Source organism: Podarcis liolepis, assembly GCF_965112155.1.
Source record: "Podarcis liolepis genome assembly, chromosome: 4".
Taxonomy (NCBI): domain Eukaryota; kingdom Metazoa; phylum Chordata; class Lepidosauria; order Squamata; family Lacertidae; genus Podarcis; species Podarcis liolepis.
Window position 1 is genome coordinate 4438905 of NC_139558.1, and position 27907 is coordinate 4466811.

The window sequence follows — 27907 nt, forward strand, 5'->3', positions numbered from 1 at the left end:
CCAAAAATAGTTAGGGGTAGGGGAACAGAAACAACTTCAGTACTTTCTTATCAAACATCATTACAATATTAGTTGTATTTTCCACAATCTAGTTCTTTTGCATAAATAGTTGCTCAAGAAGGTAGATGCAGTGCAAAATTCTTTATCCTATTGAAAGAAACTCTTAGTGTATGTACATGGAAAATTCAACTTGTGATAAATGTGTAGAAGCTTCCTTATAAGCATGGACCTCCTCTGTTGCTTAGACCCCATTTTGGTGCTTCAAAAAACAAATGGCTTGGACTCATTTGGGGGCTGCACAATTAACCTTGGATAGAAATCTAAACTGGGAAAACCAAAGCTTTGTGCCTTCTCATTGAATATGTGGGCAAGTCAACAAATGTCTAAAACCTTTTCCCCTCCTATCAGAACTGATCAACATTTTCAGAAATAACAGTTGCTACTACAGTGTGTGGATAAATCCTGCCAACTTCCAAGCAAATAGGCATAGGGGCTTTCATGTTTAAAACCACTAAATTTTGACTTTTTTTTAAATGGAACATTTTAAAACTTTTAAAATATGTACGCAGAATTGGACAAAAGTTGCAGATGTTGGGAAATTATGGCAAAAGTACAGTCATTACTGGTGTGGGTAAAATAGAATTATTCAGTTACTCTCCCCTTTTGTTTTGTGATCAATTTGTATGAAATTAGCAAGTTTCGTATAGAATTATCTTCAAAAATTAGAAGACACAATGCACGAACTAAACAACATAGCAATGTAAAACAAAAACAATTTGAATGTGAAGACAACTAGGAACCTTAAAGTACCTGGCATACTATATGAAAACAATAGTCAACCCAGCACAATCATAAAGCACAATACGAGCAGAAAAAGACCCCACCATTTCAGCAGCCCAGTTAAAATCATTTTCACAGTACTGAGTCCCAGTAGTACTTTCAGATGCAGGAACAATGCTATCAAGTTGGGCTTTGAATCTTGGACTGAAGAGATTTGCAGTAGCTGGAACTGGCTGCATGATTTCTGTTTTGAAACACTACTTTAAAACAGTATTTCATTCCTCCTTAAAGGCATTAACATCAGCAAATGAAATCCAGTTAGTTTTGCTGCAGTCTGGTGATTATTAGCTTATGGTATCATAAGATTTCCCCATCAGTATTGACATTTCATGGGCTCTTGAAGACACACCTGCTTAGACAAACATTCCCCTGCACTTGAACTTTTGATTTATTTTAATTTTTAAACTGTTTTAATTAGTATGTATTTTAACTGGCTTAGTTTACTGCATTTTAGAATTAGGAATGTTTTAGAATGCCCTGTCAGAATTGTTTTATTCTGATTCTAATTATGTATGGATTTTATAATTGATTTTTTTATTTGTAAACTACTTAGAAGCCATTATGCATGTAAGTGGCATAAAAAATTCTGTACAGCATCTTGAAAATGTTGTGCTCTGTGGATTAATCTAAAGTATCCAATTGAGCTGCATGCAGCCCCCCCCTTTGTACATATTATTTTGTTCTGTTCAGCCCCTGCTCCCAACCCTAGTGGGAAAATAGGTTATGCACATTTTCCCCCAGCCAGCAGAGAGGCCTGTCTCTGCTGGAGCTCTTCCCCAGGGATGAGGCATACTGTATATATGGATGGGGAGGAAGAGGATTTAGCAGGACATGTGCTTCACTAGTGTTGCTGGAAGACACCTGCCACACATTTAAAGATTTGCAAGTATTTGGTATTAACTGTTGCTGGATGCTATTGGCTTTCATGCTGTGTGCTGTTGTGCTCTTTCATGTCTGTTCAAACTTATTGCTAAATCTTGTCCGGAAGCCGCATTCAACACCTGGAAAAGTTAATTCTCCACTAATTTAAATCTCTCCCCCCCTTTTTGTGTTAACATTAGCAAGCTGTCTAAACTGACCCACCATATTGTGTGTTAAGTTGTGGGTGAACATATCAGACGACACAGCGATTCTTCAAACAGCTCTTGTTTATTCACAGGCCAGAACAGAACTGAACTGAAGGGTTCAGCCAGCCTGCTTATATAGAGCTCCACTAGAACGCAACAGTAACCATTTTCTGTAACTATCCAATCACTGAACATCACTTTCGATCCCTTATTTGCATATGTGGACCTGAACTATCTACAGTATCCCCCTGCTGGCCCAGGGTGAGAACTTCAGTACATAACATATTACATTGCTCACATGTGGGGTCAGGATGAAGTCAATAATATTATAGTTTATTTTGTTTACACTTCCAGATTATATATAAGAGCAGCCTGCATATGTCTGGATTATCGTTCTGATTCCATATCTACAAGCAAGTTTCAGCAGTTTTTCATACAGGTAGGCCCTAAGGCAAACCAAAGAACACAGTAAGACTTTGTTTATTTCATTCTGAAAATTACTTGTATGATCTTTCGCTTTTCAACCTGCCTGCGATTTACAAAGGTTAAGGTGGCTAAATAGTAAGTGTGATGCCACTTCCTTTCCTTTCCTTTCCTTTCCTTTGTGAATGTTTTATTTAAAATTAAAACTCCTTACCTAGCTTTGTGTTAAGTTTTGAATTCATTTACTTTTACTTTTCTTCTTTCATTTGTTCATGTTGTTTTTAGTGTGACACACTTTCCATCTTGGGGCTGCAGGTATTTCTCAGTGCTGATTTTATTCTTATTTACTTTCATTCCTATTTAGCCTTCTTGCTGCTAGTGACGGGGTGGGTTTGGGTTTTTTGGCCAATTACATCAAAATGCTACATCTGAAACAGTGCCATAGACATCCATATACAAATTGTGCGATGCCACAGCCAGTAAGATAAAATGATAGAGAAAGCTGATGAAAAAAGTATGGTTGAAGAAGAAGAATGAAGTGCATTGTATGAAACATCAGCAGCAGTAGGGAAACCAAAGGGCCCTCAAGAGCGGGGGGGGGGGGGACATAATCAAGGTGGGGGTTTCTTTGTGTGGGTGGGTGGGTGGGGGGGACAATTGCCTTAACTTCAGATATGCTCATTTTCAAGCAAATATAGAAATCAGTGAGCATTTGGTGCAGCATACGTTCTTACAGTTAGAGGCATTTTAGTTTTATATGATCATTTACAATGATAGTCTACAGTGAGTTTACCATGGTGTTCATTATGTCTGATCATACTTGAGAATAATGCACCATGAAAGGCAGGCAGCCTCCTGCCCTTCAGAAGCAAATTGACTGTTCTTCTTCAGAATGTGCTTACCTGTCTGTTGACATCTTGACATTTTAGCTATACATATAGACTTGCTATCACCGGGTGCTCATCTTTAAGAACCTTTAGTACAAAACTTGGTTTGTGAGTAAATGAATGAATGAATGAATTTTTATTCACTTTAGATTTCTGGTGTGTGCTGCTCTGCATGTGATGACTTTCCTTTCCATAAAGCAAGGCTAAATAAGGACTCTGCTACACAGCTGCAATTATGTGACACCAGATGGTGATGTAGAGCTCAATGGCAAATTACATGTGTAAGAAAAACATCTGCTCTATACAATGAAGACTGCAGTGCTTTTTTCTGGGGGGACGCAGGGGTATGCACACCCCTAAACATTTTGTGAATCTACATTTGGCCTCATTGAGGGGCAGTATTTCAATATGAGTAGGAAAATGAGACTACCCCTAAGCATTTTTTTTTTGGGGGGGGAGCGCTGGAAGACTATCAGTTTATAATCAAAATGTTGTCAGTGAGGGAGATAACAAAGCCCAGAGAGATAAGAACAAGAAGACAGGGTAATAAGGAATAAATACAAATTCAATCGTGCTGAGCTGAAATGCCTCATTTTTGCCAACCAGTTTGTAGGCTGGTGAGCATATTCCTGATGTCTGCTAGATGCTTCTTTTTTATTTTTCTCCAATTTGGGGCGAGGACAGAAAATATTGTCTTCACTCTGATTTGTCTTCATAATGTTGTCATGACTAATGATGTCTGAACCTAAACCTTCAGGGCTTCACATTTGAGTATTCTAAGCAAAAGGGGAAAATGGTACCCAGATGCAGCCAGGAATAAGTGGCCTCGCACCATGAACGTGCAGGGCCCCAAAGTGAATGGATGGAGGGAACTGCTTTTGCAACCTCCATGCTCCCAAGTCAGTATGCATGGTATTACATCCTAGGTCAGAAAGGAATTACCTTTCCTTGTTCTCCCAAAGAGTTCTCGTGTTGATCTGTTGTACTAAAAAAATAAACACATAACCTGAATACTTATTTGTGAGTAATCCTATCAAACCCAGCAGGACTGCATGGGTTTGGGAATTCTAAGTTGTGGTAGCTATGCTGGAAATTGAAGCAGGTCAGTCTTTGTTCCAGATTAGTTAATCCAGAACATTTTACCCCTGCTTTCATCAACCATCTGCTTTGGTTAGATAGATAATTCCTGAGGGAGTATAGTGCTCAACAGCAAAAAGATTCCCCAACCCTGTAATAAACAGAAGACGGTGAGGACAAGCAAAATACAAATGGCAACAGGGTCTTTGTGGCTTTTTATAAGGACTATAACTGGTGTGTGGGGGGGTGATTAACAAATTAATCCTCCTGGCAAACTGGGAATATCCCCTCACAGACGCAGTTTAGGACATTCAACACCTTTCCTCAGCAGAGTTTGTTTTTCTTTGAGACAGATACCGTATTTTTCGCCCCATAGGACACACTTTTCCCCCTCCAAAAATGAAGGGGAAATCTGGGTGCGTCCTATGGGGCGAATGCAGGCTTTTGCTGAAGCTTGGAGAGCGAGAGGGGTCGGTGCACACCGAACCCTCTCGCTCTCCAGGCTTCAGGAACACATCCGCAGCCTAGGCAGCCCTACGGGAGGTCCGGCAGGGATGTCTAGGCTGCGGATAGCAGCCTGCCGCTCGGCGGGTGGGGAGCCCTGAAGCAGAGTGCCCCCCGCGCCAGGCAGACATCCGCAGCGTGGGGAGCCTTGCAGGAGTTCCCCGCAAGGCTCCCCACGCTGCGGATAGCAGCCTGCTGCCCAGCGCGAGGGGCGCCCTGATGCAGAGCGCCCCACGCACCGGGCAGACATCGGCCAGCCCCACAAGCTCGGGGGACAGCAGGGAGGCGCAGCGCCGCCATCCCGCTGTTCCTCGACCTGGTTCGGTTTCCCCGACCTGCTTTTGGGGAGGGGAATTAGGGGGAAAAATTTCCTTTATTTCCCCCCCAAAAAAACTAGGTGCGTCCTATGGGGCGGAGCGTCCTATGGGACGAAAAATACGGTAAGTGGCTTGCATAAATGTAAACTAAGCTTTAATAATAAAGACCACTGTAACAAAACAACATGATGACAGAAACTAAGTACAACATGAGGCAAGTCTGAGGCAAGAAACAAGAAGAGAAATTTGAGACTCGGCTATACAGCAGCAAATAAAACACTTTAAATGTATTGTATAGTGCAATATACAAATGTGACAGTAGATAGTGACAGTGAGCTATGCCAAATTCAATGTAATTTTTTTTTAAAAAAAATTAAAAACATTCCACCTTGGTCCCTCTTAACGGAAACTTAAAGTAGCACCCTGAAGGGAGGGGCTGATTCCAGAGCAGAACACACAAGCCCCGCCCACCAGGTACCAAGCATTCTACTGATCAAATTAGGCCCCAGTGTAGACCACCTTTTTTGCAGGTACGTGGTCCTGAGTGCAGCCCTGTCATCTACAATTACATTATATCAAATATCTGGGCTTCAAGAGCCACTTCTGGGCTTGAAGGACTAATGCACTTAGTAAATGCTCATCATATTGCTACCAGTTTGTGGGTGCCAGACCTCTAAATTCCTGGATCCAGCAGGTGTTAGAATTTAATAAAGGCTTGGGGTTCTAAACGGTGTGCCAGACACTTCTAACCCCTACACCCAACGTGTTGCAAGCTAATCAAGCCTGCCTGGCCTCCTGAGTGATGTACTTAGGGTACTTAAGTGTGCAAAGGGTCAAAGGGCTCCTGCTAGATGGCAAATGGATGGAGCCCCCCTCTCTCAACAGATAAAGCCAGAGTATTAGGACACAGTTTGCTGTGATGTGACCTAGAGAAAAAAGCTAGAGGCTGGAAAAGCAGAGGGAGAGAGGGCCATGGCTGATTTCTGCTTGAAGCCTAGGCTGTGGCTATAGCAGAAACAAGACACTTTTGAGGTGTTGACGCTGTGAACTCCTCCACTGCAGGCTCAGGTTGCATATATGTGTAAATAAACCATATATCTTAAAGACACCACAGACTCTGCTGTGCTTCAATTCCCAAAGGAAACACGAACCCTGGGTAAGTGCCCAGAACCCCTGGAATCTCACACTGCTCAGGGATGGGGGTGTCATGAAACAATATGGTGATATAGAAACAGCATCAGCTGCTCCCAGTTCTAAGAAAAGGGATGTAAATTTGAATACCCGTCACTAGCAACAAGAAGCTGCTTCTGATTATACAAAACAAAATCTTCCTTCTCACGGGATCACAAATAATCAGGACTCATTTTTACTTTTACAATTTTATTTTGCAATTTAATTTCTAGGCCCTTTTAGATATGAGAAATGTAAAACAGCTTTTGCAAAAGCACCTTGCACGAACTTCTAAGTATCCCTAGGTAGTTTGTCCTCCTCCGCATTCCTTATCTCTACCAGTGGCAGCCAGGCCAGATCCCAGCTGTGAAGCTCTTGGCTGTAGGCCAAGGCTCTTTCAATCAGCACTAGCGTATCTGATGTTTTTGCATGTACTTTACCAGGTTTGTGCATGAAATACTAATGATAGGTGTCAGCTACTCTTATGGTTCCTTTTACCTGTGTTCAGACTTGCATATATATTGGCCCAATACACTGGTTCTTTGTTTTTTATTAAAAGTGAGAGAAAGCAGGAGGGAGACAAAATATATATATTAGGGTAAAAAAAAAAGTACAAACATTTTTCTTTCCCCTTTTACCTGTTTTTGTGATTGTTTTCATAATAGCCGACAGGAAAAAATTGTGATTCAGAAATGCAGAAATGAAGAATAGATGGTTCATATAGTAAGGTTACCAGATTTTTTTCAATGAATCCAGGGACACTTTAAATATATACATACATACACATTTGGAAGTTGACGCTGCAGCAATGGGGGTGGCAGAGGGGTGGCTGCCACCTTGACCTCAACCGCCACATCTCCCCTTCCTCCAAGGCTTCTATCTCCTTTCTCCATGAGCCTGGGCAGCCCCTCAGTTGTTGGTTCTTTGGTGCTGGTGGTGGGGAAGCAGTGCATGGTGGGTCAGGCATGGAAGGCGGAGAAGGAGGGTCGAGAGTGGCAGTGGCGGCGAGGCTTGGGCAGCGGGATGCCTCCCTTCCCACCGGAGCAGCCCCAATCACACTCCTACTTGCGTGCAAGCAGGAGGGGGCAGGGATCCCTCGGCTGGGAAGGGAGGCTTCCCATTGCCTAACTGAGAGATCCCCGCCCCGCTCCTGCTTGCACGCAAGGGGGAGTTGGGAGGCTGCTCCGATAGGCAGCATGAAGCCTCCCTTCCCAGCTGAGTTGCTGGGGTCAGGGAAGGTGGAGGCAGCCCGGAAGCTGCATCTTAGAGTCCCTGCACCACCATCATATGGGGACTTCTGAGCACCTCCTGAAGCCAGCCAGAGCCAACTGCTGCTGAGACTGCCACTGCTGTGTTTCCCGAGGACGTTAGATGAAATCTGGGGACATTCTATGGATGGTATTTGTCTGGGGACTTATTTGCAAATCCAGGGATTGTCCCCGGGAAATGGGGATGTCTGGTAACGCTAAGTTAGATTGCAATATAAAAAATGAAACTTGCACTCAGAAGAAATTGTAGGTGGCATTCTGCCACAACAGGTGCCTCTTTCACCTGATATTCTGGACATAACCTCAGTACATGTACCTTCCTTGTGATGTTAGAAAAGCTATGCATAGATTTTACAGTTAGAAGGACATTATGATTAACAAGTAGAAATAGTATTAAGCATTTTGAAAACAAAAACTGAAAATACATTTTCTCTGCTTTTGCTTACTGAATTTCTAAAATGTTTTTTGGTAGATCATGTATATTTGCTGCTTCCCAGAACAAAATCCAAACAAGGGTATATATTTTATTTGCTGGCTAAAATTATACCTCATAGAAGTATTCTCCCTCCCCACTCCAAAGTCTTTTATTTCAGTACCTTTAAATAACATTTTATTGTCCTGGTTTCATTCAGCCTCTGTAAGAATGGCTAACCAAAATGGCATTTTAAATCACTGAGAAACGTTGAAGATATGATATGCAAGGTCACAGCCGGCTTCTTTTTCTCTAAGTTATCTTCTCATCCTGTCTCTAATTCTTTGCTGATGTATGAACTTGGATTGGGATGCACCTTAAACCCTCCGTGGGGAAAAAGCTTAATATGGAATTGATTCAAAAAAGCTTGTTTGGGCAGAAGACCTAAATTGGGTTTCTAATAAAGCAGGAAGGCTTGCCAGTGTAGCAGCAAGATAAAATGATAGCTGAATGATAGAATGCGTCTTGGAAGACGTTGGCAAAAATGGCAACAAGAACTTTAATAATAACAATTCCTTATGGCATACCTTAGTAGGTTAAGTGCCCAGCAAGTAAGTCAAGTGCCGAGCAAAGTTGAATTTATCTGCTTTTTTGATATCTACTAAGGCATGGCAATGCCCAAAACTTTAATTTTCACAAGTTACATGATCACAGACCAAAACAAAAACAAAAACGTACAAACTGTGTTATTTTAAATACATCTGCTGCATTTCCCCACTCTCATTTTATTCCTAACAGTCTTTGTGTTAAAAGCAAATTAGATGCTTTGACAATAATTAGCTCTCTGCTTCACCCAAGATCTCTCCAGGGAATGGCAATAAATGTCTGAAAGGGGGATGAAGAAGAAATCTGAGTTAGGGGAGTGATTTTTTCAGCCTTATCAACTCATACTCACTTAATTATATTGTTTTATATGCTCTGCAGGAGAGGCCTCCTGCCAAGACCGTCTTATCAGAGGTCTGTTCTGCACAGTGAAGGAACAGGGTCTTTAGTGTTGTGGCACCTTCACTTGGAATGCCCTTCAGACATTGTCTCTGTTGTCTTGTTGGCGCCTGCTGAAGATCTTCCTCTGTCAACAAACCTTTTAAAACAGCGATCTTTCCTCGTCTGCATCTGTATTGTGATTGGTTTTAGATGTTTTGATTGTTTTTGCACTTGTGTGTTTGCCGCCTTGGGCTCTTTTGGGAGGCAGGGTAGGAAATAAATTGATTGAATGAATGAACAAATGAATGAACAAATGAATGAACGAATGACTATTGATAAACATGAAGGTGGGTATTACTGATGGAAAGAAGGAAGGCACATCTGGAAAAAAGCTTGAATTGAGTTGACTTATTCCTTAAAAAAAAAGCAAGTATGTCACTTTGGGGCGCTCCTAGGCCTGGCTTCGCTCTCAAAAAAAGAGGTAGTAGTTGCTGGCAGGGTTATCCTTTACATTCTTTGACTAGCAGGCCAATGGCAGCCTTTTCTACAGAAAACTGATATTTACACAATTGCATGCATGGGTTGCTTTGCGATTGGACTGCTGCCATGTCCTGTATGTAAGACTGACCTTTAAGAGTGTTCAGAAACTGCAATTACTGCAAAATATGGCAACAAAGAGAGAGGTTAGTCATATGTTGGATCAGTTGTGCTGACTTCCAGTAAGTTTCCCAGCACAATTCAATTTTCGCCTAAAATGCCTGAGACCAGACTATCCAAAGGACTCCCTCCAGCCATATGAACCTGCTGAGATAATTGGGAGGCACTCCACTGTGGATCCCTTTACCTTGTGAAATGGGGTTGTACAGTTGGACCTTTTCCCAGCGGCAGCCGTCAGATGGTAGAAGAGAGAGCTAGCCAGTAGTAAAAGCCAGGAGGTTCAACGTGCTCCATCACTTAGCACGTTCAGGTGGAAAATGAAAACGGTTTTGTTCGAGTGGTTTTTTTGTTTTTGTTTTTTGTGTGGTATTCAGTGCTGTGCAGGGTTGAGTTTAAATTATTATTGCTGTTTAACTTGTATGCTATATAGTGAATTAAGTTTTTGTGATTGTGTGCAATTGTAAGCCACTCTGGGAATCCCTGGTATCAAAGATGTATATTGAGCTGAGCTGCTTTTGTAATTTATTCACTGTGCTGGGAATTTTAACCTGACTTATTTTGGCTGCTAAAACAATTGAGAAAAGGACAGACCCTCCAAGCGCCCCTATTTTCCAGGAATGTCCCTGATTTAGAGAAGCCATCCCGGTTTCTGATTTGATCCCAGAATGTCCCACTTTTCCTCAGGATGTCCCTAGTTTCATTGCAGAAATGTTGGAGGATATGGAGTTATCTGACCCCCCCCCCCAGCTGCCTGAAGGCCATCCTGTATAGGAATTTTTTAAAAATGTTTAATGTTTTATTATGTTTTTATATATGTTGGAAGCTTCCCAGAGTGGCTGGGGCAATGCAGTAAGATGTGTGGGGTATAAATAGTAAAATTGTTGTTATGGAACGGGATGTCCCTACTTTCATCGGAGAAATGTTGGAGTGTATGAGAGGAAAACAGGAGTGTTCTATTGAATAGACCAATTAAGGTTAGGGTTCACAATCGGATCCCAGAAGGCAGACTTATCTTAGAAAAGTAACATATACCTAGAAACTATTCCATAAAGAGACAGTCCCTTTGCCCTCCCTTGGCTGGAAGCCAAGAGAGCATCTTTGGCTAAGCAGATGTTGCTTCTTAGACGAAAACAGTCATAGAGAGAGAGATGGCTGCCCTCTGCTTTTGTCGTTACCTGCACAGGTGAGGCCACGCCCACTCTAGTCACATGCAGAGGAAGTCTGTCCCAGCCCAGAAGGAAACAGGAAGTTGACCTGCTGGCTGGACAAACATTCCTCCCCATGTGTAAACTTATTCACTCTAGGAATGTTGTACTTGACTGCTCTTGTGTTTCACATCCCACAGGCAGCCGTGGCTGGCCAGAGGACTCCCAAGGAGGGGGGAGAGGAGAGGAGGCTGAAGGAACGCTCCACAGGGAGGGTGTTCAAAAAAGGTGAGGGGCTGCCAGCTCTGCAGGCAAGGGGGGGACCTAACTGGGCTCCTGAGCCCCACAGGGGTGTGACGGAAAGAAGGTAGTTGGTCAAGGGAGCTGGGGAATCAAAAAGGTTGAAAACCTCTGGTAGGCTTTACAAGCTCAGTAATGCTGACCTGGAAAGAATTGAAACGATGAACATGTGATCCTTGCACCTCTTTGGGTACATAAATATGGAAGGAATCCTGCATAAATTCCTATCTTCCAGCTCATATATGATGCCACATTCATATATTCATGAAATCTGGTCCCACTCCTCACTCCCAAATCACCTTTGAAACATGTTATTATATAGTAAAATAGCTGAATTAAGTTCTCGCACCCTAAGTGAGTATGCCTACGCTTGCCTTTTTAGGGAGCAATCATATGCACAAGAAGCTGGCATAAAGCAAAGTGGCATAAATTAAGGCTGCATAAGGTTACATCAGATCTAAACCCTGTTCAGCTGCGACTACTCTGCATAAGCCTGGCAGAAGGAAAATGAACCTTTAAAATAGTGTTCTATGGCAGGTTGCCAGGTCATGTGACAAAGCTGAATTGGCTTAGGATCCAGCCTGAGTGCCTCCGTTCTGGTCCTGCCCCCACTATGGCTCCTGGAGCATCCCTTCCTGGGGACTTGCGCTGGCCTTGGCTCAGGCGGCTTCAGCTCAGCAGCTGAGTCCCAGCAGAGCCAGGATGGGCAAGTTATACTGGCATATTGCCGGCTTACCTCCAGGTCCCTAACCTCCAGGGTTAGGGAGTTAATGGTGGCAACGCTGGGTATCAGACTGCTGAGCTGGAGATCTGCTGCATCCTAAGCTACTCATCCTGGTAGATCTTGCCATAGGATTGCTCCTTTAGTATGTTAACCCAAACAGCCAACATGGCTCTTCTGCAAACACGCAAGCAAAACCACACACCCCCTGCTTGAGAACAGACAGAATGGACAAACCTCACACTCACTTGGTCTTCTGGCAGCAAATGTTCCCTCTATCAGAGGGTACCAGCCCCCCAAAATATGGAGGCAGTGCTGTCCATTTCCTGCATTTTATTTATGCATTTATTTAATGAATCTAGGCTCTGCCCTTTGACGTGGGTGGAGCTGTGGGTAAAACCTCAGTGCCTAGGACTTGTCGATCGTATGGTCAGCGGTTCGAATCCCCGCGGCGGGGTGAGCTCCCGTCGTTCGGTCCCAGCTCCTGCTCACCTAGCAGTTCGAAAGCACCCCTAAGTGCAAGTAGATAAATAGGGACTGCTTTATAGCGGGAAAGGTAACGGCGTTTCCGTGTGCTGCGCTAGTGCTGGCTCGCCAGAGCAGCTTCGTCACACTGGCCACGTGACCCGGAAGTGTCTCCGGACAGCGCTGGCTCCCGGCCTCTTAAGCGAGATGAGCACGCAACCCCAGAGTCGGTCACGACTGGCCCGTACAGGCAGGGGTACCTTTACCTTTATGCTCCGCCCTTTAGCCAAAGAGTCTCTCAGTGTGGCTTACAAAAATCAGCTTTAAGTTGTTTATTGTGAAGCCCTCCTCTAAGCTGTGCCTGGCAGCCTGAGTGGCATAAGCAGCTGCTTGTTTTGTAAGTGCTGATGAAATGAAGGACAACTTTAAACATGAAGATAAACCCAAGAGGGAGCTGGATGCAATATTAAGGCTACATTTTTCTGCTTTTAGTGCTAAAAGATTTGCTACAACTGCTTCCAGCTGATATTTGTTTATCCCTAAAGGCAGAAGCATCTAACCTGGGCATCTTCATGGATTTCATATTATATTTTGAAATGTGAATGTGATGTCTAAAAAACCTGCCTGGATGGCTTAGAAATTGGTAGCAAATGCTTACTTGAGGGCAAATCGGCATTAATCTGTGAATTTGTCCACACGAATTGTGTTCGCTGCAATCATCATGATGATCTTGAGCACTGTTCTTTACTACTGTATGAACTGGAGATGGATTGAATTACATTTCAAAGAATGTTGAGCTACTGTAGGTTATGCATATAAGCAGTGAAGTCCATTGTTCAAACACTACCAACAGGGGGGAAGTTCTAAACTCACTCAAAGTTGATAACTCCCACTGAAGTCACAGGGACTTTTTTCTGAAAAATGAACTCCCAGTGACTATTCATATGGTTTTAGGCAAGCCAGTATTCTGTTTTAGCATCCCCACCCACCAGCACTCACAACATAAAAATGATTACTAGGCTGTCGTAAACATTACTGAGACATGCACAAAACACTTGAAATAACTTTATAAAACTGCTAAGCATTCTTCTTATTCCCCAGATTCTTAAGTTCACGAGTATTTTGTTGCTATACTTGCCAGAAATCACAATAAGAGCAAGAATAAAAAAGCAATTCTAACAGGGAAAGATTCAGGCTGGTTCTAGGACTCGGCTAGACTGGTAAAGAAAAAGCATTTTATATGTGTTGTATGTAGACACATCAAAGAAGCGTTTCAGTTTAAAGCACTGTAAATTTAAACAGGGAAAGCAGGTAGAGAAAAACGGGACTCCACATCGCCATCTAGTGGCACAATGTTATATCACACATACAACACATATAAATCACTTTTTCTTCACCAGTCTAGCTCAGTTCTCAGTGGAGAAGCCAACTATTACCACTCAACTGCAAACTCAATTGGAAAAGTAAGCTATATATTGTAACACAAATTAATGAGTCACACGGGTTCAGTAATTTGTGCTGGATAATTTTAGAGGTTTTTGTGGCTGCAAGAAGGAACTGTGTTTATTTATACAGTGGTACCTCGGTTTTTGAACGTAATCCATTCTGGAAGACCATTCTAGTTCTGAAACGTTTGAAAACCAAAAACTCAATAGCTGACATTTGGGCCTCAGGATCTTGCACTCAGCGGAAGCCGCGTTTCCTGTTCGACTTCTGAGGCGTGTTCAAAAATCAAAGCGTTCACTTCCAGGTTCACAGCGTTCAAAAACCGAAATGTTCAGCAACGGAGATGTTCTAAAACCGAGGTACCACTGTACACTCATATATAACTTTTAAAAGATAAATAAAGGTAAAGGGACCCCTGACCATTAGGTCCAGTCGTGACCGACTCTGGGGTTGCGGCGCTCATCTCGCTTTATTGGCCGAGGAAGCCAGCGTACAGCTTCCGGGTCATGTGGCCAGCATGACTAAGCCGCTTCTGGCGAACCAGAGCAGCGCACGCAAACGCCGTTTACCTTCCCGCCGGAGCGGTACCTATTTATCTACTTGCACTTTGACGTGCTTTCGAACTGCTAGGTTGGCAGGAGCAGGGACCGAGCAACGGGAGCTCACCCCGTCACGGGGATTCGAACCGCCAACCTTCTGATCGGCAAGCCTTAGGCTCTGTGGTTTAACCCACAGCGCCACCCGTGTCCCAAAAGATAAATATTTATTGCCAAAACCACTCTTTCCAACTGCTTTGCTTTCTACAGGAAGAAGCCATTCTCCCGGCAATTCAAGATGAGGACCTAATGCCTGGTACTGCTATTATTCATGCCTACAGACTGAATCCTCAGCTACGCCCCCAAAACAACCCAGTGGACACCCCAATGCATCAAGGTAGTAAAGAGTGGATTTGGACCTCTTACCAGCTGAGACTGAGGAGGGAGCCGGCCAGGGGGGCCCTGGCAGTGTGGATTCCTCAACAGTTTTCCCAAACTTGCTGACTATCTGCATGCCCTCCCCCATCATGTGTTTGTGGGAGGGAGGGGGCATTCTTGGTTTGGTTTATTCTTGTTCTTACTTTTATTATGTATGTTGTGTTTTTATCTTGTCATTTCATGCTGTGAACCACCCTGAAATCTATGGGTGAAGGGTAGCATACAAATGTAGGAAATAATCAGAATAGGTGGTGATGCCAGGCCTTTTTTTTTTGGCAAACCAGTAATGTGTATGTGTGTGTGTGATGTAAAATAAAGGGTCGTGTGTTGTATTGATTGAAGGCTATGATCTAGAGTTCAGTCACCCTGGGAGGCAGAAGGAGACAACAGTTTCTCTCTCTCTCTCTCTCTCTCTCTCTCTCTCTCTCTCTGCAATGTAACAAGCTTTATTAATAGTCTTATAATACATTACATATATATAGTACATCTCGTAAATTGAGATTTCAATCATATACACGCACGCGCGCGCACACACACACACAAAACATATACTAGTTATAAACCTTAAGTTTCAGCTGTGTTTATGCTACTTTTTACACAATTATTAATAAAGATTATTAACAAAAGTTATTAACAAAAAATATTATAAAAACTTTGGACTTCCTGTCAATTCCCATTCTATGCTTTTATTCTAATAGTGAATGTACCTACCATTATTAATCTATTCTTTATATATTCCCTAATACATTATTACAACAATTTGTACCGTTAATCTTATTTCTCCTATACAGTGGTACCTCAGGTTAAGTACTTAATTCCTTCCGGAGGTCCGTTCTTAACCTGAAACTGTTCTTAACCTGAAGCACCACTTTAGCTAATGGGGCCTCCTGCTGCTGCTGTGGTGCTGCTGCACGGTTTCTGTTCTCATCCTGAAGCAAAGTTCTTAACCTGAAGCACTCTTTCTGGGTTAGCGGAGTCTGTAACCTGAAGCGTATCTAACCTGAAGTGTATGTAACCTGAGGTACCACTGTATTTCTTTATCCAAGGTCATTCAAATGCTGCCAAAGACGAAAAACCATTGGTATATTTTGGTACATATCTCTTGTATTTATCCCATTTTTGTGCAAATTCTTGTCTTGAACTGCCCCTTAGGCTATTGGTCAATTGTGCCATTTCCACATATTCTTGTAACTTATTCTGCCAATCCATTATAGCTGGAACATTTTCCCCTTTCCAGTTCTTTGCTACTAGTGTTTGGGCCACCGCCGTAGTGTATAGAAATATTTCTCTTAACTTTTTCGGGATATCTTTACCAACAATGCTTAACAAAAAATGCTTCTGGCTTTTTAAAAAATGTTGTTCCAAAGATTTTTTTCAGCTCATCATAGACGAGGCCCCAGAATTCTCTTATTTTCCTACACGTCCACCACATGTGGTACATGAGGAGACAACAGTTTCTCATAGTCTCTCCTAAGCATCAGCTAACCAGCACTGGGTTTGGGGAAGCTTGACAACAAATTAGGGGCATGAGTCACAAATCAATTGTTAAATAAAACTAAAAGGCTTTAGTTCCCAGCACATTGGTATCTTGTATTTTTATTCTGCAGTGTGGGGGAATGTATATACACTTCCCTCCCTACTCATTACTCCAGGTTGTATGGGGAGGCAAGTCAAAGGGTTGCAGGCAAATCATAGAAGTCAGCAAGTGAATCAAAGCCGGAAAGCCTGGCATAGCATTCAAAGAATGTAACAAATTTACATACAACAAATCACTGGACAAATATCGCCTTGTGATCTTCATTTCAAAGACTGCAGCAGACATGGTGTATGAGGAGGGAAATGAAATTATTTTGTAAATTGTGGTCTCGTCTGATGTTGCTGTAGCTATATAGTCGACAGCCTCTTACTACTTTATAAGGCAGGGTCGATCCAGCTGCCAATTAGCTTCTGGGAACAAAGTGCTGCTCTTACTTTTTACAGTCCTAAACAATTCCCCCATCACACTGACCTCAATAATATTTGTATTAATCACTGGCTTTCAGAATATCAGCAAAATGCCTATTATGAAAGGCTCTCTCTCTCCCTCCCTCCCTCCCTCCTGTGTGCATAGGGCTGTATGTTACAATAATTCCTGGGAGGTGCAAAGTGCTTCTCCAGGCATCCTCTGTGAATCCAAGATTACTGTTAGTGGCAGCTGGGGCTTCCATTGTCAGCATTGCAGGGCAGGTTTCACCTCCACAGCAAAAGTGTTCAAGTGCAGCACTGCTTTTCTTCTCTATCTCTAGATAGAGGTGGCTGGAAAATAGTCACCTTAAGGACACAGGGTTGAAGTCTGACTCTGTTTCCCATTGCCCTGACGGTCCCAGAAACACCAGCCATTGGAACTACGCAGCCCTTTCCTCATTTCTTCTTCTTGGTCACATTGGAATCACACTGACTTTTATATAGCCGTCTTCACATGTGAAGGTGCATCTCACAAAGAGAGGGCTCCTTGGTTCTGTCCCAGGGTCAAGTTCTCCTTTTTTCCAGGACAAACATACATGGCTATTCTGTAGCCATCATGAATGAGGACAACACACATCTCTAGAGGTGGACCAGAAGCGCACCCCCTTTTTACACACAGTGCTCCTTCATGTGATTCACAGGTGCAGGGGGCACTTGTGTATTTGTTTTAAAATCGGGGGGGGGGGGTGTCTCTGGTATTTCTAGCATCAATAGGTTCCATTAGTTTCCAGGTCTGCAGATCGCTGACACGTTTACTGTTGTCAAGCTTGAAGCAACTGGGTGCATAAAAACTGACTCCTTTTGGAATAAAACATTGTGCAGACTATTAAGCTTTGGTTCAAAACTTTGCTAACCAGATCTTCTTCAAGTGGCTACAAAAACATCAGAGATACATTCAAATAAGTCCATAATTTTAAACAATTATACTTAACATTTACACACTCCTTGGTTCAAAAGGTGAGACACAGAACGTGCCAATGGATATATACCTAGAGAGCCAAGCTCACATATTGTAATAGAATTTACTTCCAAGACAGTATGCATAGGACTGCAGTCTTACAGCCCAACACTGAGTGTTTTGCAAGTTTACTCAGAAGTAACTCTTATGATGTTCAATGGGACTTCCTCCAAGTTAAAACATACACAGTGTTGTATCCTTTCTCTTCCCACTCTTGATTTTACAGTTGTTCAGATTTGCTAATTGACCTCTGATAGTTTTCATAGTGTATCTTAATATCATAGAATCTTAGAACTGGAAGGACCCCGAGGGTCAATCTAGTCCAACCCCCTGCAATGCAGGAATCTCAGCTAAAGCATCCGCGACAGATGGCCACCCAACCTCTGCTTAAAATCCTCCAAGGAAGGAGACTCCAGAACCTCCACTGCTGAACAGCTCTTCCTGTCAGAAAGTTTTTAGTTTAGTCAGAATCTCCTTTCTTGCAACTTAGAAGAGACAATTGCTCCTGTGTGAATGGGAACCTGTGCACACTTTCTTGGGAGTCCGTTTCACTTAACTTAGAGGGATTCTGAGTAAAGTTACATAGGAGTGGATTGTAATGTGTATCATGTTGCCTTCCATCAATATTATTCGTACAGATTTATAAAGTTTTTTTAATATAAAAAACAGCCTACTGTTCCAATTCACTCGGTTGTTTTTAATTGATCAAATTGAAATCATTCAGCAGTGCAGTCACATGCATTACTACTCAGAAGGAAGTCCTGCTGAGTTCTATGGAACTTACTCTCTAAGTGTATAGGAATACATCCTAAGAATAAATGTTTTAGCAATAATAATGAAAATAAATAGCTACAAGCTCATTTTCCCAAATCCTCTGTACTATTCTCTGCCTCCCACACATTACTGTACATATAAATATCTTATGATACACATTCTTGGTGGACTCGCCACAGATTTTAGGGGTCAGATGAGTTCTTTTTGTTTTGTTTTATGCTCCAGGACAGGTTAAAGGACACCTATAATAGCTGTATGATTATGACCCCCTACATGCCCTACATTTTGTGAGTTCTAAAGATGGCAATCAGCCCAGAAGAGATTTTAAGACCCTCTATGACCCTCATCACAGGCAGGAGGCAGGGAATGCAGGATCCGGTGGGAGGGCGCAATGCATATTTCGAAGCTCTCTGGACTTTCAAAAAGACATTGGCCTTGTACGAAGCGGCATGAATCCTCTTTCTTTCCTTTTTTGGAGGGCTTATCCGTGCCCTCACAATGAAATAGAAAACTATTGCACCAAGAAACAACCAATTCATTTCAATCAACATAGTATTTTGAAGAATGAGCGACTCATTTTCTTCTCTTTCAGGAATATTTCACTGGTAGCATTCTGAAAATCACATTTGTGCAAAGTTTCATATTTTGAAACAAAATATGTTCAGGGCAGGAAAGTGAAGTCCTGCAGGAGAAAATACCAAATTGTGATAGTTTACTTTGGAGTCCTAAAAGGGAAATAAGAATAAGGACAGAGAAAGCAGGAATTCTTCCAAAGAAGGCAATTCAGAATTTCATGCTTAAGCATTTTACAAGCAGAACACATACAGGTGCGAGGTAATTGAGCATCAGGAAACCTGTATCTGTTATCTATCCCCATAAAGTATATTTTAAAACAACCTGTCATCATTGTAAGTTATCAGCAAGGCAGAGAGCTTAACGTAATTGAAAACAGGTTATAGACATTTCTATGGATACTGATGCATGTATATAAACCTTTATATACTCCTGTATGTATGTATATGTATGTATAAGCTGTCTGTGGACAAACTCTGGCTCCCTCGGCCTGAAGCGAGATGAGCACCACTCCCCATAGTTGCCTTTGACTGGACTTAACCATCCAAGGGTCCTTTACCTTTACCTTTTTTACGTAAACATTTAACATGCAAAATGGCATATATGAGCTTCTCTTTTCTTTTCTTTTCTTTTCTTTTCTTTTCTTTTCTTTTCTTTTCTTTTTTTTTCTTGTACTTGGAACTGTACTTGGAACTTGTAGAAGCAGTTAACCATATGTGCTGTACACTCATGATATGTGGGTCAGGACATCGCCAGCACTCCATGTAGCATGGGTTACCATGTGCTTGAGGTGGTAGATGATGTTGTCTACCTGGGTTCCACCATAACCAGCAACCTCTCCATCAACACTGAGCTGGACAAGCATATTCACAAGGCAGCTGTGGCAATGACTCTCCCCCCCAAAAGGGGATGGGAGAATGTGATGCTAATGACCAAGAGGAAGATCTACCAGGCTTGCATGTTGAGCATGCTGCTTTATGGAAATGAATTGTGGGTAACTTACAGTTGCCAAGATTGACGCCTCAACATATTGCACATGTGCTGTGTCAGGAAGATTTTGGGCATCATGTGGCAGGACAGTCCCAAACAAGGGTGTGGTCTCCCAAGACTATGTTTCCAGCTACACTGGTTTAATCATGTCCACAGAATAAAAGATGGCAGGATCCCAAAGAAGTGCTTTATGGGGAGCTGGCTTCACATACCAGGCCCATTGGCAGACCTATTCTGTGTTACAAAGGTGTCTGCAAACATGGCATGAAGATTGGCAATATCAACTTTGCTGTGTGGAAAACCCATGCAAACAGAGGCACTGAGTTGGGCCCCAGATTTTTTGGGAGCAGGACAGCGCTATGTGCATGTGATGCCATGTATATGCCACGTGTGTGATGTCACACGCGCAATGCTGGGCTCATGCTCGTCCCAACGATGTGCATGTGATGTAGCATATTGATGTCAGTAAAGTCAGCATTATGAATGGGCTTCTCTAAAGTGCTACTTCTGCAACATGAAATCCAAACATTCCAGTATACTCCCTAGGCAAGAAAAACGTGTTGGTGCTGACCTTTAAAGGCCTAAATGGCTTTGGCCCAATATACCTGAAGGAGCGTCTCTTCCCCACTCATTCAGCCCAGACACAGAGATCCAGCACTGAGGGCCTTTTGGTGGTTCCCACACTGCAAGAAGTCAAGCGACAGGGAACCAGGCAGAGGGCCTTCTCAGTAGTGGCACCCATCAGATGTTAAGGAGAGGAGTATTTATATAACATTTAGAAAACATATGAAGGCAGCACTGTATATAGAAGCTTTTTAAGGTTTAATGTTTTGTTATGTTTTTATATATGCTGGAAGCCACCCTGAGTGACTGGGGCAACCCTGTGAGATGGGTGTGGTACAAATAAATTATTATTATTATTATTATTATTATTATTATTATTATTATTATTATTAAAATTTGACCCTGTCACCTGAGGAAAGAAGAAAGCATATGAGGAGATATATCTTCAAATAACTCAAGGACTGTCACTTGGAAGACGGAGCAAGCTTGTTTTCTCCTGCTCTGGAAGGCAGGACCTGAACCAATGGCTTCAAATTCCAAGAAAGGAGATTCTGAATAAACATCAGGAATAACTTTCTGACAGTAAGAGCTATTCAGCAGTGGAATGGACTCCTTGGAAGGTGGTGGACTCTCCTTCCTTGGAGGTTTTTAAGCAGAGGTTGGATGGCCTTCTGTCATGGATGCTTTAGTTGAGATACCTACAAGTGCAGATGGTTGGACTAGAGGACCCTCGGAGTCACTTCTGACACTACAATTCTGTGATTCCATGCTATGCCATCTCCTCTTACACCTCCAGTCCCAGCTTCTACCTTAATCTGAGGCAGATCCTCTGAAGGCAAAGCTACAGAACCTGTTTCAACACACGGGATCAGTTCTGGAATATGTGAAATAGTGGCAGTAACAGATGTAGTTGTGAGCATATGAAGAGAAAGTATCTGAATGTACCATGCAGACAGGATTTTGGAAAACAGGGTTTCCATCTCTCCCTCCAAGCTGATTCTTAATATTTACTTAGAATTTTGCAGCCCTGAATAGGTACCTTGATTGTACAGCTCCATTATCTGTTTTGTGCTCTCTCTTAGTCATAGACAAGGAAGGAAAGAGGGGAGCTTTGGAGGTTCATAGTTTTGGTTTGCTGTGTGAAATGCCATTATGAAGCTTCACCAAATGGGAAATGTCTGCTATTCTCCCTAGAAATGATTAATTGTTCTTTTCCTTAAGATCAAATATGTTTTGGTGACAGTCGGGAAATTAATTATACCTCATTTAATTGAGGGAAATGGAAATTATCCCAATTATGTCAAAGCTTTCAATGAAACAACGATGTAAAGTATTGTGCATACATCATTCCACAAGCGGGGTAGGACACAGGAGAGCCTAATTGAAAAATTACAGAACATCAGTTGACACAGATCATTGTCAATTTACAAGGCTGAACCCAGCCCCATCCCCCACAAAAACCGGTAGCATTATTTTTCATTTCTGCAGTAACAATGCCATTACACAGCACATGACTATCAAATAATGTAAGAAGCTCAATAGGAAAGAACCAACTTGTAAACAACTTGCTCTTAAGGTTTTCTTTGTTTTTAATTAAATCATTGCATCTGTAATTATAACTGAGGCATGCATTGCTACATTCAATGCTAAAGTGATGGAATCTGAACTACTAATGCTCTGATTTTGACAGGGTACTGGGAAATTCACAAATTTTACCATAATTCCTAGGATGAAAGACTTTCGCCCTCTTCATATTTCGCCTACCTCCATTGCCACTTACACCTAGGAGGCCAAAGTTCATACTGCAGTTCAATCATGATGCTCACGGTTGACTTGGGGCTCTTTTCCCCATTATGTTTCAGTGTAACCTACCTGTCACGGTTGTTGTGAAGATATGGGCCACCCACCCATGAAGCAAGGGTGGCAAACTGTCCTGGCCGGCCGTGAAGAAGATGGTGTCATCATCCCATATACAGTGGTACCTCTAGTTACGAACTTAATTCATTCCAGAGGTCTGTTCTTAACCTGAAACTGTTCTTAACTAGAGGCGTACTTTTGCTAATGGGACCTCTTGCTGCTGCTGTGCCACCGGCACACGATTTCCGTTCTCATCCCAGGGCAAAGTTCTCAACTCGAGGTAACTCTTCCAGATTAGCAGAATTTGTAACCTGAAGCATTTGTAACCTGAGGTGTTTGTAACTCAAGGTACCACTGTACATTATCCTGAGTGCCTTGGAGAAAGGACTGCATATGCAAATATGACAGGTAGAATTAAATAGCAATAAATAAATAAAAACTTCACTTCACTGAAGAAGAAACATCTTCAGATATTGCAGTGTTGGAGGATCACATATAGCTGATATACCAGCAAGGACACTTTAACATGTACTGTGAATTACCTGTGTTAAATGGGGATTTTGCTGCCTCCATGCCCCTATTTCATTCTGGCTAGGAACTCACAGAATTGGAAACAGAATGCTGAACCAGACGGGTGTTGGGTCTGATCAAACCAAGTGCTTATGTTCTGACATGGATCTGGCCTGGAGTGAATGCAAATGTCCTCTACCACACAAAACAAAGCTTCATGTGCATCATCTCTACTACAACACTCACTCCCTTAGAGCCTCTGTGTTTCCGAGGGCTGAACCATTCAGCCAAAGTGGTGGTTGTTGTTGTTTAGTCGTGTCCGACTCTTCGTGACCCCATGGACCAGAGCACGCCAGGCCAAAGTGGTAGGTTGGGCATATAGGCTGAATGCAGGCACACATGAATTCAGTTTTGTGATCACACAAAGCAGTCGTGTGCAGCTTTTGCCGCGCAGCCCAGCATGCAGTTTCCAATGAGAAACTGACTCCATGGGCAAACAAGTTAATCATTTCCCCCAAGTTTCTTTCCCACTACCCAACTCTGCGCAGCAACTTCTGCATAAATATTTCCACAAATACCATTCTGTATTCCTCTTAATATACAATAACTATTTGAGCATTGTTTGGGGAATTATCCTGGTGTGATACTGTGGCCTCCTTTTGAACTGGTTCAGTCTGGTGAAGCATTAGGTGGAACAGAGGGAAATGTCATAAGCAGCACTAAAGAGGTCATACAAATTTGTATGAAAGGAACAACTCAGATGACCACAAAATCCACTGAGAAGCAACCCTGCAATGGCCTCATTAAAATGAATGTGATGTATGCATCCTGCTGGATAAAGCAAAGATCACCACCACCACAATGCAAGTCAGTGAAGGAACATGAAGGAAGGCTGAAAAGCCCTGCATTTTATAGGCCATATGCCTACTGTTTGTGACTGAATAGCTACCTCTGTTCCAGGCAAAATTTCTACGATCTCTGCTGCAGGTACCAACTGTGTCCCCTTCTAACATCTGTTAGAAGCTGGTGAATGCCCAATTTCAAAAGCATGGTGGGCTGCCCTAAAACATTGGCTCAGGATTTCAGTGTTTAATCTAGGGAAGGGTTTGTATCAACACCTGACCAATGAGGAGTTTGTCAGCAAATGGCAGAAAACCATGGCTAGAAAAGCCACCTCTATTGTACCATCACCTCTCCCCCCCCCCAACTTTATTAGTTGGGTTATGAAGGTGGAGAGGAGTTCCCTACCAGGACAGACTTTGCTCGTGTGCTCAAGACATCGATTCTATAAAACATATTTTGCTGCACTGTGCGAAATATGAGCAAGCCAGGGCTGAACTGATATTACCCTTGCTGGTACCTTTCCTGGGAAAATCAGAGGCTCACTATATCAGGTTCCTATTGGAAGACTGGACAAATGCTAGAACATTAGCAGTGGCAAAGTTTTTATCGGTGGTTGCAAGAACCAATGATCCCTATCTTTAAGTCTGAACAAAATGCTTGTTTAACCTGGAGGTAGGCTGTCTGAATTGTGCACTGCTTTGTAACGATTTGTTGGGTCTCTGGACCGTAATAAACATTGATTGATTGATATTTTTTTAATTATTATTTTTTACAGCAAACAGCTGAAACCTAGGTGGTCTACTTCAGAGAGAAGGACATATGGCTTCTGAGAATTCTGTTGCTCCTTGACACAGTTAAACTAGCCCTGGTGGGCTCTTGAGTGTAGGCCGGATCTGTATTCATGCATGCCAGGTGCAAATTACATTTACCAGTATTATCAAAAATTAAAAGCCTATGAAATTTTGGAGAGATGTGTTGTTGGTGCACCTGTGAGAAGCCTCAAATGCAATGTTCTTTTGTCACAGAAGAGGGGAGGGACTTTGTAACAATGATGGCTTACATGTACTGACAAAAGCCATTTCATCAGCAGCATCAACTCTGCATCTCAGCAGCTAGACAAAAAATGCTTAGAATAAGATAAAATAAAACTGGACAAAAATGCCCAGTAACACTAATTATTAGGCAGTCATGAAAATGGTTGAAAAATTAAATAACATCAGGGAAATGGAGATAAGTGAACATAATTGTCTCTGACTCGAGCACTGAGGCAATTATGGAGGAGCGTTATTATTACAATAACTGCTTCTGGACAAGAACAACATGTTATCCTTCTGTTAAATAATTTGGGTGATTATGTATCTCCTCCCTTGTTACCTCCTTACAAGCTGGGAAGTGACTTTGAATGCAAATGCCCGCATGTATAGACAGGAGATGTGCCCCTTGCAAGAAAGTGTGGGCAGATGTATTATATTTGAGCCATTTGTGATCCTTCTCTTTTGGAGCCATTCTTTTTAGATGGTGGTTTTTCAACATAGATGGCTAGAAGATGACAAGCAGTAATAAAATAAAATAAATATGCACACTAACTCTGGACCCACATTTGCTGAGAGGTGATCTAACAGTAATTTGCTCACACTGCTTTTGGGTGTTCTGAAAGCCTAAGCAACAGCAAAAACCCAGAAAGCAGAGGTAGCTTTTCCAGCTCCACAGTCCACACCAGGGCACTGCCTTTATCAGTCCAAGGGAAATGTTATACTGTCCAAGCTTTGTGGGGTGGGGAGGGGGAAATTGGCTGGTTCTGGAAGCATGGGTGACACTATATTTCATCACAGCCTTGAGAGGAAATGTGGAAGGAAGTGTGCACTTTGCAATTGTAAGGTTGCAGATAGGGATGGATTCGAGGAAGTTGAAACATACAATGGCCGACCATCAACTTATCTTTTTTTAAAAAAGAAAACGTAAAAGGCAGGATTCAACTTATTTATTTATTTATTTATTTATTTATTTATTGCATTTATAGCCCACCTTTCCTTCAATGATCTCAAGGTGGCCTGTTTGGTTTTCCCTCTCCCCATTTTAACCTCACAACAACCATACAAGGTAGGTTAGAATGAGAGATAGTGACTGGCCCACGGTCATCCAGTGAGCTTCATTACTGAGTGGGATTTGAATCCTGGTCTCTCAGATCTCAGTCCAACACTCTAACCAATCCACCACGCTGGCTCTATGTGTCCTATCAGTGGAAGCCTACAAAAGTCATTCCTCCCAGCTGTCCCCGGAGCTTGCGAGGCCAGCAGTGGGGAGAAGCGCTCTTCTCCCCGCCGCCCGCCTTCAGATCAGGTCCGGGGACAGCGGGAAGACGCGCTGTGCCTCCCCACTGTCCCGGAGCTTGCGGGGCTGGCGGTGGGGTCTCCCCGCTGCCAGCCTCCAAACCACTTCGGGAGACAGCAGGATGGTGGCGTTCCGCCTCCCTCTGTCCCCCGACCTTGTGGGGCTGGCGCTGGGGCTCTCCTGAAGCCTGGAGAGCGAGAGGGTCGGTGCGCATTGTGCCAGTGCCAATTGAAGTGTCCACCGCAGTGCCAAGCCCAGTGTTGTGTGATAATGCAGCCTAATGCTGTCAGCAGGATACTTGCAGTGATGCACCCAACCACCTGCTCATCAGATCCTTGCCCATCCTGACTTTAAGAGATCTGAGTCCTCATCAGGGGATGAGTTTTTTGCGGGGTCAGGTCAGTGCTTGTATCACACCACCATTCTAGTCATCCTTCAGGAGTTAAAGGGCAAATCTATGAAGTGGACAGCCTCTTCTACTTGTGGGAGCTCCCTGTGCTTCTGAGCTCCATGCTATCAGGATACTAGAACCTTCTGTATGAATCCTAAAATGAGCGCCCGTCACAGGCCCATCCCAAAATCCAATATATTGAGATCTCCCAGCACTGGAGACAGTCATATCATTCCGTTAAAAATAAAATCCAAACACATCCCCAACCTCTCCTGTAAATTCATTGTTTTTCCCTACTGGCCACTGATGTCAAATGTAAACAGTTTGAAAAACATATGTGACATTAATCAAATTTTACTTCTCATTTTCCAGGCTTCTAAACAGAACATATTGCATCAACTCTTCCTCTGAGTCCCATGGAACTTGCCTATGAACCACGGCACTAACAAAGTTGGACATCTGCCTGATCTGTAATGTCTCTGGCTTGATCTTGTTGGCTGAGCTAATTAAAAAAATATGCCTATTAGTATTTTATACTTGAGCAATGTAATTAGGATCTACTAGTAACTGTTTTTATTCCATTTTCCACCTCCATAGCACTTATACCACTTTGTATCTTCACTTTATAGTTGATTTTGTTTGGCGGAAGAAAATTTCAGAATAGGTGACTGCATGGGAAATTAGGTAAAGCGTTAATAATAATATAACTGCATTTAGAAGGCAGTAATAACCTCAAACTTTCAACTCTATACAGTTTTTTTTTAGCCTGAAGGCAAACATTAAAAGCATATTATTCTTTCAAGTGTCTACTTGATCATATCTTCTGTTTGGTAGAAATACAACAATTAAAACAATAGCTTTTGTGCATGGGTACACTAGAAAACTAGTTAATTTACTTTTTCTGTACAGGGATTTTCTTTTAAAGAATGTTTAATTATAATAATTTCAGTAATAATGAGAGAAGGAACCGAAGACAGTATATGACACTGCTGATCACATACCTATCGTCGAGTTTTGCTCATCTTTCTCACTCCATATTGTACATTTGGAATTAAATATTCAAGGCAAGCTTCACTTTATCTAATGGATGTAGAGTTTTTAATAATATAAATATGAAAACCATTTGCTAGCATATTCATGCAACAGATACTTTGTGGACAGCATTTTATGGAGAAAATGTTTAAATAGGAGAAAAATTAGTATCTGCGAGGACCCAGGCAATTTACTAATTTGAAAAGGCTTCAGAAGAGTGATAAGGCAGCTTGTTATACTGTATATTAGATCCACCATGAAGGTTGCTCAGCGTCTGCTGATAATGGATGCAAATGAAACCTACTGAAAAGCAAATTTGCCAAGTGCCTGTAACTATCTCCATTGCTTCTGTGGATTTGTGTCTTAATTTGAATATAGCTTTACTTACTAGACATTTTTTTAAAAAACCAAATAAATGTACAT

The 27907-nt window shown here is 42.4% G+C and overlaps 2 long non-coding RNA genes across 2 annotated transcripts in view; one reads left to right on the top strand and one right to left on the bottom strand.

Annotated features, from left to right (window-relative positions):
- The window catches only part of LOC310706086, a 1025148-nt gene that overhangs the window by 984944 nt on the left and 12297 nt on the right, over positions 1-27907 (bottom strand). The window lies entirely within an intron of this gene.
- Positions 1936-27846, top strand: LOC310706114. Its single transcript, XR_014525693.1, has 4 exons — positions 1936-2375; positions 14490-14616; positions 24506-24642; positions 26825-27846. It is a non-coding gene; the product is annotated as an uncharacterized lncRNA (long non-coding RNA).